Raw genomic sequence first — 11,124 nt, forward strand, 5'->3', positions numbered from 1 at the left:
CTGCCTCGCTGTCCGCGTGCTCTGGCTTCCTCGCGTCGGTCCTGGGATCCTGCCTCCGCAGGCTCTTCTGGAGGGTACAAGCCGGGCCGCGCCCTCCCAGCCTGGCTCTCGGGCTCTGTGCCTCAGTTTACCAAATGTCAGCCCCTCGGGAGAGATGTGGAGGCGTGGCCGGGTCTCGAGGGCAGGCGGTGGGTGCGCCCAGTATACGTGTTCCTGGTGCCCACTCCAGGGTTGCCGCGCGCTGAGCAGGGCCTGCGGGCTCAGCTGGGCACCGTTCGGATGCCATGCGTGAGCGAATGGCCCTGGGTCAGCACCTAGTGCCAGTGGCAGGCAACGGCCGTCCAGGGCCCCTCAGGTGCTTCTTGGTCACCAAGACCAGGACGCACCCCAGCTACCGGGCCCTGGCAGCCACGCCCAGTCTCGGTTGTTACTCAGTGAGCACATGGGTGCCAGGCACTGTTTGGTGTTATGCAGACATTCTAAGGGTTTAATTGTGTCCCCCTCCCCCAAAAAGATGTGCTGGAATCAATCCCCAGGACTCAGGATGTGACCTTATGTAGAGATAGGAGGCAACAAGTTAAAAGATCATGAGGGCAGGCCCTAATCCGGTGTGACTGGTGTCATAAGCAGAAGGACATGTGAAGACAGGGAGAGCCCCACGTGAGGGTGAAGATGGGAGGGATGCATCTACAGGCCAGGGAACACCCGGGACCGCCAGCAGCTGGAGGAGAGGCAGGCAACCCATCCTTGCCCAGAGCCTTCCGAGGGAGCATGGTCCTGCCCACACCTGCACTCCAGACTTCTGCCTCCCAGAAGTGGGACCCCCAATGCATGTTGTTTCCAGCCCCCCAGCTTGTAGTACTTTTTATGGCAGCCTTGGGAAAGAAGACAGACTCCTGTATCCAACTTGATCGGCCTGATGACCTGGGAGTGTCATCTCCTGAGGCTTCTGGGTGTTCACACGCCCTTTGGCAATTTCAGGGGGCCCGTCCCAGGTCTGCATGCCCGAAGCTGCCACGCCATGGGCCTCCTAGGTTCTGTGTCCTTAGTAGGAAGGAAATCTTCGTCTTCCCGATCGTGTACAACTCCTCTGTTGGGATTTGGCCCAAAGCCACACCTTGGTATTCATGACTCACCTGATCCAATGCATGAGCATCAGTAATAAAACCTTGTTCAGAGGACCTCAGCAGTGTTTTGTGATGAGCCCCAGCAACTCTCAAAAGGCTGCATTGCGGGTCCTCTCGGCCCCTCACCCCCACCCCAGGCCGTACCTTGGTTGAGACATGTTTGGAGTAGGTGTAGATGGAAAATGAACTAAGTGAGCACTGGGAACGCAGTGGTGATCAAATCGAGGCCCTTCTTCTCCAGTAGCCGGGACACAGCTCAGAATTCCCTCAGCACGGCTCCGGATAGCCATAGCTTTGAAGGTAAAGTGGCAGAAGAGAAAAAAACACCTTTGCTGTTTGTTCCAGTCTTTTGTATTAGCTCACTGTGAAATTTCAGAAACTTTTATCTACCCTAATCCTTAATTTCATCATCTGTAAAAGGTTTTTACAATAATCTACTCTGTGTAGGGCGTGCATATAGGGGTAGTGAACATCAAGGACAGCAATACACCTGTCCTGTAGTCTGTTACTGCTGGGGCCCAACCAGAACCGGGGGCCCGACAGAACAGAAAAGGGAAAATAACACCGAAATTGAATCTGGATGTCTGCCGGTCCCCTGACGTATGTTGCTACGTAGTTTCACAATTAACGCATAAATCCTACTTTTCTTTTTATCTGAACTGTACTTTAATATGAACTCCTAAGCTATTAGTAAAAAGAGACTAGCTAGTGTTAGCATCTCTGATTCCCACCCCAGGAAAGAAAGGCCAGGATGGTGATCCAGCGCCCCTTTCTGCGGATTATGTGGCGTTGGGGAGGGTGGATAAAGGAGAAAAGGGTGTGCCCTTCAGGGGAGCTGCGTGGACCTGGCTCTGCTGGCAGGACGCAGTCGCCCTTGCTGGGGAGGTCGCGGGATGCGGCAGGGGCCTGCACGGTGAGGGGGGGCTCCAAGGTCAGGAGCCAGGGACGGCCCCGCCGAAGGCTGAGAGTGAAGTGCGCTACCTCGGACTCTCCAGTGAGTGGGACTGAAATCCACTCCCAGCACCTGCTGGCAGGTTCTCCCCTGCTTGGCGATAATTTTCAAAAACTCATCATTTTCTGAGGTCCCCCAAGCTCGTCCCATCACACCACACCCTCCCCCACGTGCACCTCCTGTTGTTAAAGGGACACAAGCACGGCGCCCCATGGGAGAGCTGGCTGGGTGTGCAAGGAGCGCGCGGCCACGCTGCGGGACTGCGGCCGCCGGCCTCGCGCTGTGCAAGCCACGCCCCCCGACTTCTCCGTCTGCGGGATGACGGCGTCGCACCACGTGGCCGAGGTTCCTCCGGGGTTCCCCATCTTCCGGTTGATACGTCGTACCGCGGTCTTCTCCCGACGCAGGTTCCCATGGACGGCGCTTTACGGAAGGGGCGGAGAACCACAGGGACGCACGCCCATCTTCACGCCGAGGCCTCCACGGCCCCGCACGTGGCCTTGAGATCAGCCGGCTCCCCTTGGGCTCTGGGGACAACGTCAATTTGCATCGCTTTTTTAAATGTCCAAACGGGTGCCTTTCGGGTTAAACAAATGAGCACGACGCGCGATCGCTTCCAGTGATTTGCAACCCAAGAAATGCATTTAGGAAGCCTCCGTTCCAAGCCGCTTCTGTGACACGAGAGACCCCTTACAGCAAGCTGTCTCTAACAGCCAAACTTAATCCCCCGCCCCGCCTCTGGGGAAAAGAGAGCATTTTACGGGGATCACACGAAACCTGGTGTGGTGTGAAAGCCCCACGCTCGGGACAAACGTGCACGGACGTGCAAGGGTCGGTGACAAGGAAGCATGGCAGGGAGCGCGCCCCTCTCGGCGTCTTTCCGGATGGTGGATGGCGTCTTTTCTCCAGCGGCGAGCTCGCCCAGCAGCACAAATGATTTTCTCAGCCCCATGATCCGGGAAAGGTTGGAGCCCAGAGCCGGCCAGAGTTGGCACCTTGGACCTGAGTGGGGGGCCCAGAGGGGTCTGGAGGAGGGAGCCGGCGGCCAGGACTGAGGCTGGGCTCTCCGGTCACACTAGCTCTCAGCGTAGCTGGAGCCACAGCGGTGCATTTGCAGGCAGGAGCGTCCTCTGCAAGTGAGCAAGGGAGAGGGCGGGAAGGAAGGGCTTCGAGCCCCACCCTCAGGGCGAGAGGGACAGGGTGAGGGGAAGGGGACGGGGCGAGGGGGACGGGGCGAGGGGAAGGGTGCCGGGTGGAGAAACGAGGGAGGTGCGGCCATCCGCGGGGAGTGATGCATGCTTAGCTCTTGCATGCCTACAAAGACATAAGCACCCCTCCTCCTGGGAGCCCCTGGGTGCCGTGAGGATACCTGGACCCCCCTTCACTCAGAAGACTTTTGCTGGGCCCTGCTTATGCTGGCCGAGTTGGTGCAGGGGCTAGAGATGCCGCATTAAATGGGACTTGTCACAGTCCCCATGACACTCACATCGGCGTGGAGTAGACGGGTAAGGAAGCGGGGTTTGCAGTCTGGAACAGCGAGCATCCCTGGGAGATGCACCGGGGCCCGTGGGGATGCAGCGAGGATCCCTTCAACTAGCCCCTTTCGCATGCCCCGCGAGCCGGACGCTCTGGCGGCCCCACGTGGAGCAGAGCTGGTGGCAGCCGGGATACCTGCCGGGGCCGCAGGGACGAAGCAGAGGAAGGCCTGAGAGACAAAACAAGCAGGGCCGGCTCGAGTGGAGACCGCGCTACTTGTGCACATGGGTTCGGTCGTCCAGGACGGACAAAGACCATCCCGAATCTTACACAGATACCTCTTCCTTCTAAAACGCGGTGACTTTAGAGAACTGGATCTCCAGAGATGTGCATAATCCACGTAAACAGGTGAGTAAGAGCCCACCTTCCGGCGTGTGTGTGTTTGGGTAGATGAGCTGAGAGGGCTCCGCACAGACGCTTGTGGGGAGCGGGTGTCACTCAGGACCGGCGTTTGGTCGGATGCTGGCCTTTTTGAAAGCGGCTCCTACACTCATTACAAAGTGTTTCTGATCCATTTTCGGGAAGGGCTTTGTTGCTAACACACCGTTGGCAGTTGGGGCAGAGTCTTTTAAGTGGTGTGAAGTGCTGGGGAGGGTGCGCCAGGGCGCCAGGAGGAAGTGGGTGTACCCGCCACCTCCACCTTCTGGAAGGAGTCAGAAGAGCCTGGTTTTCAGAGAGTTGGAAATGAAGGCAGGAGACTGGGGGATTTTGATGCTGAGGCTGTGATTGGTCCTCCTTCACTCCACCTGGGAAGCTACAAATGAGAATTAAGATGGGAAAACCAGCCATGCCAAGTGCTCTGCCTCGGCCTCCAAAACATCAATCTGGAAAGAACAGTGGTCGTGTCCCCTCTGAGGGGACTTTTCAGTCTCGCCCTAGTGCCCTGAGCCATTGATTTAAAATAACACGAGGCAAAAATGGGAACGGTGGAAAGCACATGAGCGGCAAAATTGGTGGCAACGATGCTGCGGTGGCCATCTGTACGATCGTCCCATTGTCCGTTAGCGCGAGATCGCCCAGTTTAATCCCGGGAGGCAGGAATGCCTCTGTGAGGATCTGGGAGAGGTCCCTCCGTCTGTCCCACCAACAGTCACTGGAGACCAAGGCCTGCTTGGTCCAGGAGGCCGCTGGACAGGGACAGGACAGAATTCTCATTCCCGGCCGGGGAGGTGGAGAGTGGTGAAGGTCGAGTGTGGTCCCTCCCCAGGGAGGGGCTTTGTGGGGTGGCCTTTGCCAGTTGACCTGGCTGTTTCTGACCACTGAAAATGAGCAGTAGCTTATTAACTGGCAGGCCCTGGGCCGGGGGCCTGATGCGTATCACCTGTTTGGATCCTCACAGCACCTGTGTAAGGTAGGTGACGGTATCATCACAGTCTTGTAAACGAGGAAACAGAGTGGTTCCGTGCCTTACCAAGGTCACACAGCAGTGGGTGCCGGAGTCGTTCATGCCCCGGTTTACTGCGTCCTCGACGTGTAGAAGCAGCAGGAGAATGAGCACTGCATTTACTGAGCCTCGGGGACGTTCGTGGGGCTCTCCCACAAGCTCCACTGTCTCCACCGTATGTGACAGATCACCCACCTGTCATTCATGAACCTGTCAGGATCTTGCCTGAGTAGATGTTCGTGATTTCCTGCTGGGGTACCAACAGGGACCGGTGGCTCCGGGGCCGTCTTGGCCACCTTTGCCAGGAGAGCCCACGGAGACAGAGCGAAGGGACCCGAGCCCACCACCACGCCCCTGGATCGAGCCAGGTATGAAGGAAGCCACCCCTGGCCTTCTCATTTCCGTATGACAGTGAATTCTTTTGTTGGAATAAACAAGTTCGAGTCGCATTTCTGTCACTTGTAACCAAGACTCTCGAGCAGTACAAGTGTCCCCAGACCCTGCGCCACCTGTCTTTCCGTATGTCATCCTTTTAAGCACTCCCAGCTTTGCGAGACGAGTGTCGTTACGCCCATTTTATAGAGGGGAAAGCGAGACGAGAGAGGTCAACTCGCACACGGCTGCTCCGAGACGAGATGGCGGGGCCGGGGCTTACTCGTGTGCAGTTACTGATCCCCAAGGATCACTACTTCTCAGAATATTCCCAGTTCCTCAGAAGGTAGGATTAGGGAAGGGGAAAGAAGAAGGAAAGAAGAGAAAGAGGAGGGTGGGAGGGAGGGGAAGGAGCGAGGAAGAGAGAGACAGAGAAAAGACTGTGTTAGCGTTTTTGAATTGAGGAATTTAAAATCTTTTGGTGGCAAGTTATGATGGTGTATTTCTAGGGCTTAGGAATTTTATCCTGCTATTTGTTCTTCAAATAAAAGAATCGGAATCGCTGACTTAGTTTAAACCAACTCCAAAGACGGCAGAGTTGACTGCTGATTAAAAACTTGTCTTTCTCGGTCTGAGGAGGGGAAGGCAGGCCTGACGTCCCCGAGTGTGGTGCATCTTGCAAATCTGATTTTCATTTGCAGAGCTCGAGAATGTCGATGATTGGAAAAATGTAACTTGATTATTAACAAGCTAGAAATTGTATCTGAGCGTTCGCTTTGGCATCTACCCACGCTCGTGTGATAACGAGAAATTGGAAAGAGCCTAGCTACGAAAGTAAAGGTGCTTTTGGAATAATTAGTCTTGCAGCTTTTCTGGTCACCCCGTACTTCGGAGTCCGTGGGTTGATTCCAGAGTAAACGGACTCCTAGATTAATAGAATCTCTCGGTGACAGTAATGAGAAAGGTCACTTTTGATTCAATGTGCTTGGCCGTTTGTGAACGGAGCCTGAATCTTTTCAGAAGTAAACAAATTCCAGCCGTTTTATTTCCGCTCCCTTTCAGAGACGTGCAGTCGTTTTTAATGGTTCAATCCGTATCATGCTGCATTTTTCAAAGCCTCATTGTTTCATTTCCTTCCAGTTCTGCTCTCTGAAAGTTTTTTTCCTCACTCATTTTCCCTGATTATGTGTTCCTTCATACATATTCTACAGCCACAGCCCTCTGCTCGCAAAGCACCAGGGAGGGCCGATAACAGGGACGGGGGATTGTTCGGGAAGGAAGGAGCCGGGCTCCGCTAACCTCGTTAGCCACAAAAAGATTTTCAGATTCCCATCGACTTAGAAATGAAGCTGCCGGAATTAGGTTCAAGGCCGCATCTTGCATCGCTGGAAATGGGCACTGTGATTGCTGGATGGAAGTGCGCGCTCAGATGTGTTCGGAGTTTTCTGCTATTTTTCAAACTCCCAAATAGATAATGTCGGAACATTTCTGAAATGGGAGACCGGCATCGAGATATACTGCACCGATCAGCAAGCATCCGGCTGTGCCGAGGGCGGAAGGAGGGGGTCTGGGAGCCTGCGCGAGAATTTCCATTTCTATTCCTTGTGTCAACAGCCTGGCACCTCTCCTCCAGATTGCTTTTTGGAGGAATCGCTTCAGGAGGAATTCTCCAGGCTTCCTGCGCTGCGCTCCGCTCAGTGCTCGAAAGCCGAGGAATTAGATAGGCTGTCATTTACAAAACCGTTGATGAAAGTATCTTTGAAAATCCAAAAGGAGTCAAACTTCGGCAGTTTAAGACAACGGCAGGAGGGGCCTGGCGGGGTCCCCGGCGCGGCCTCTGCCCGTCTGGGGCGCTCTCGTTGAAAATGCAATTTCTTCCCCGTGAATTTCCTCCAGCCTACGATGCTTCGTCGGAAACTTTTGCCTTTTTGAAAGGATTTCTCCGCTATGAAGCAGCTGACAAAGGTCATATTATGAATATGTTTCTGGGATGATAACATTTTGATTAGATATGCAAGGATCTTCTATCCTTCCCCAGGATGTCATATTCTAACATTTTCCCATTATTTTAAGAAAATCATGTAAGCTGATGCTATTCGGCAATAAGAACTTGAATTTCGTGGCTTATTTTCTTTGCTGTAACGTGCCAGCACCGTGGGCATCCTTGCAGGGAATAAATGACTCTTCCCCAATAAACCAAATGCCTAAAGAAGCCCCTGGAGGAGGCAGGGATGTCCATAAAAGTTGAAATGGATTTCATAATATGGCATTCAATTTAGTATAATAAGTGGAATTCAAAAATAATCCAATCTTCCAAAAGAAAATACCTCTGCTCCTAACCAGAGGAAGGCTGCCTTTGCCAGAACCGAGCACGTGTGGTTTAATTTGTGCCAAAATGTGTTTATTAAATTATCCGTTTTCCTCCTTTTAAGTTGTTTGTCACCTGAAAAATTAGAAATCTATTTCTCTTATTTCTTTCTCTCTCTCTCTCTCTCTCTCGCTCTCTCTCTCTCTTGCTCACTCTCTCATGCATGCCCTCCCTTAAGAAATTAACTCCTTAAAGATAACTACCAGAAAGCACTCCTTAAAAAGCCGGTTCCAGTTCTGCAGCTTATTGAGAAAAGGTCCGTGTGTGCACTTTCGTAGTTCTACCTCGAAGATTCCCAGTAGCAGAAAAGGTTTCAAAAATGACACCAGTAAGCCGACGTCATTAGCCGTTCTCTAGGACTGGTCTTGCCGGTAAAACCAAAGCACCCCTGCTCAGCATTAGAAGGCAGAGCGAGAAGCTGCTTAGAATTTTGCAAGACGACATCACGGGGTGCAGGAGAAAAAGCGGGAACTTGGAGGGAGACGGAAATACCCAGAGAATGATCGAGATGGGCTCTGGGTGTCCGTCCCACCACGTTGGATGACGAATCGACACAAAGACGAGAGAGGGGGGACGATGGAGAAAGGTGAGGGCCCCTTGGCCCACCAGGGCGTTGGAACGCGGGGCTTCGGCAAACGCAAGGCTTCTCAACGATGTCCCCAGAAACCGAGACGATCTAATAAATGCTGTACAGTCCACATTTACCAACATAAAACTTATACATCTCATTTTGGAAATGGAAGGTTTGGGAGTTTATTTTAAATTTTTTTTTTTTTTAATTTTATCCCTAAACTTTTAATAACGTAGAGCCGGAAGATAATTGGCACGTACGGTGATGCGGTTGAGTGACCTCGCGTTCACGAAGTGCCCACGCGTCCGCGCTTTTATCTGCTGCTTAAGCAAAACGATCCTTGCGCAGTAAGTAAAATGAGATTAAAAATTTTTTTAATTAGCAACCAATGCCAGGTTCTCCAGGGGTGTCCCCGCCCCACCCAGGGCCAACGGCTGCACCCAGCGTCTTCGGGCGTCCCTGAGGTCTGTGTCCAGTGGTTGGAACTGACGAGCTGTGGCTCCCTTTGAGCCAAGCTCTGAGACTTCCACTTGCGTCTGTTATGGGGCCAAAAATAACCTTTAAATAATTAAATTTCTCAGAGTGTTTTGGTGGCATGAGAAGCCTGTCTTACACTCGCCCTACAAATCGACCTCCCTGACACCCCCAAAGGACTCAGGGCTCCGGCCAAAGCCATCGCCCTGGATGGGATGGGACTTTGTCCTCTGGGAGAGCAGGGTTGGGACTTGTGCGCCCACGTGTCCTCGGGACTAGAACAACGGCCGATGCGGAGGAGGGGCTTAGTAAACTTAATGGGGTGGATAAACACAAACAGATGAAGGAAAAACTCCGTGAGAACGGTGTGACAGAACAGGGACACTCAGGGGCCGGGGAGTCCCAGACGTTCCTAGGGAGTCGGGACCCAAAATAGAGCAGAGTGTCGCGGGGCTGGGACTGAGAGCGGGGGAATCGGTCTAGAATGCAGTGGGGTGCTCGAAGCGCCGCCGCAGGCATCGGGGAGGCAGGTGAGCAGGGGACGAGGGCCGGGGGGCTCTGTCAGAGGGGCCGGCACGGGTCCCGGGCCAGACGGGCATGGCCGTGCGTGCTGGATACTCGTGTACCGCTCCTAGGACAGGACTGGCTCTCCAAACTCAGGGGACAGGGACAACGCCCGGCTCATTCCAATGAGCAAGGAAAACGTTCAGGAGAAAGGCCCCACGGAACGGCTAGTGTTTTGAAAAGGCTTTTTTTCTGATTAAATCTGTAGCGGGGGAAATACGTATACAGTAGCTATAATAATACAGCGACTACTGGCCCTTCCTCGTTCGTTTTTATGTTTTTAATTGTTTTGGAATTCAGGGCTGCGGCTGCGAGGGGACAGCTGCATCGGGCGGCGGAAGGGCGTCACCGGGGCCGGTGTGTGTGACACCGCGCTGCTGGTCGCGCCCGCGGAGGTTAAAGCTGCCGTTTAAGGGACAGGGTTCCTTGGGGAGACGTCTCTAAGCCACCAGCGGTGTCATGGAACCACGCTTTCCAGGGCCGGCTCCTCTGTTCGGGCCTCCTCAAATTCTCCCGAAACCGGGCGAGTCGAGGAAGAACTTGCATGAAGAGTGTGGCTCTTTTCTGAGGGTGGAATCAGACACCTCTGCTTAAAAAACAAAACAAAACCAAACCCGTGGACAACCCCAGAGATAAAACCATTTCCATTCTCCCACCGTCGAGTTTTCAAATAGGTTTTGTAAATGTGCAAAAACTCCAGGCAAATCTATTTAAAACACAGACGTCAGGCTGAAAATAAGGGAAATCAGGTGGGAGCGGGGAACGCCAGCTGTGAACGCCCCCGGCCCCCGCAGCGGCCTGCCTGCGCCATCCACCTGCCGGTGGCTCCCCACAAACTCCAGACCATTCTCGCCTTCACAGGAGTCCGTGAGCCAGGCAGTTGCTAAGACGAGCAACTCGTAACATCCCTGCAAAATTTCACAGCTGAAAGTCAGACAGTGATGATTTCGCTTTGCCGGCCTGACACCACCTTGACCACGTGGACAGAATCCCTGGGCGGTGAGCGTGTCAGGCGTGGACGGTGACGGTGGTGCCAGCGACTCTTCAGTCTAAAGCACGCCGGGACCCGGTCACCGAGGCCATCCATGCGCCTCTTCTCAGTGAGAATTCTATACGTTGTGATACCCGGAGAATTAAGGCCAATGATGCCAACGACACAGCCCCCCACCGATCATGCCATGCACCCCGGTTCTCCAGAGAAACAGAAGGTTTATGTATGTATGTGGCATTTCTCCTTTGATTATGGAGACCGAGAAGGCCCGATGGCTGCAGGTGGCAAGCCAGGGACACAGGAGCTCGTGGTGTAAGTTCCAGTCTGAGTCCTAAGGCAGGGCAGGACCCACATCCGAGCTTCAGTACGGCTGGGCGGAGAGCAGAGTGTCCCTCTGCCCCTCGTCCTGCTTGGGCCTGCAGGGGCTGGGAAGAGGCCACCGTGGCAGGGTGACCTGCTTTACTTGGTCTTCCAAATGTTCGTCTCATTCGGAAATGCCATCCAAGACGCACGCAGAATAATATTTAACGAAATATCCGGGCACCTGTGGCCCAGTCAAATTGATGCAAAGTGTTAAGCACCACGCATGGATATTTAAAGGCATCGTTAACGAATGAGTTGTCCGTTTGAACTCTCTCCTCCGCCACGTGTAGCTCAGACCACCCAGCCCGAGGCCCTGTGCGCAACCTCAGTTCTTTGTGCTGTTTCTTCGAGGTCCTCATGGGTGGGCGGATGCCACCAGTGTCTTCGCTGACGTCCCTGGGAGAGCTGCAGGAGGCGTGCAT

The sequence above is a fragment of the Pteropus vampyrus genome, unplaced genomic scaffold (assembly GCF_000151845.1).
Source record: "Pteropus vampyrus isolate Shadow unplaced genomic scaffold, Pvam_2.0 Scaffold188, whole genome shotgun sequence".
Classification (NCBI taxonomy): domain Eukaryota; kingdom Metazoa; phylum Chordata; class Mammalia; order Chiroptera; family Pteropodidae; genus Pteropus; species Pteropus vampyrus.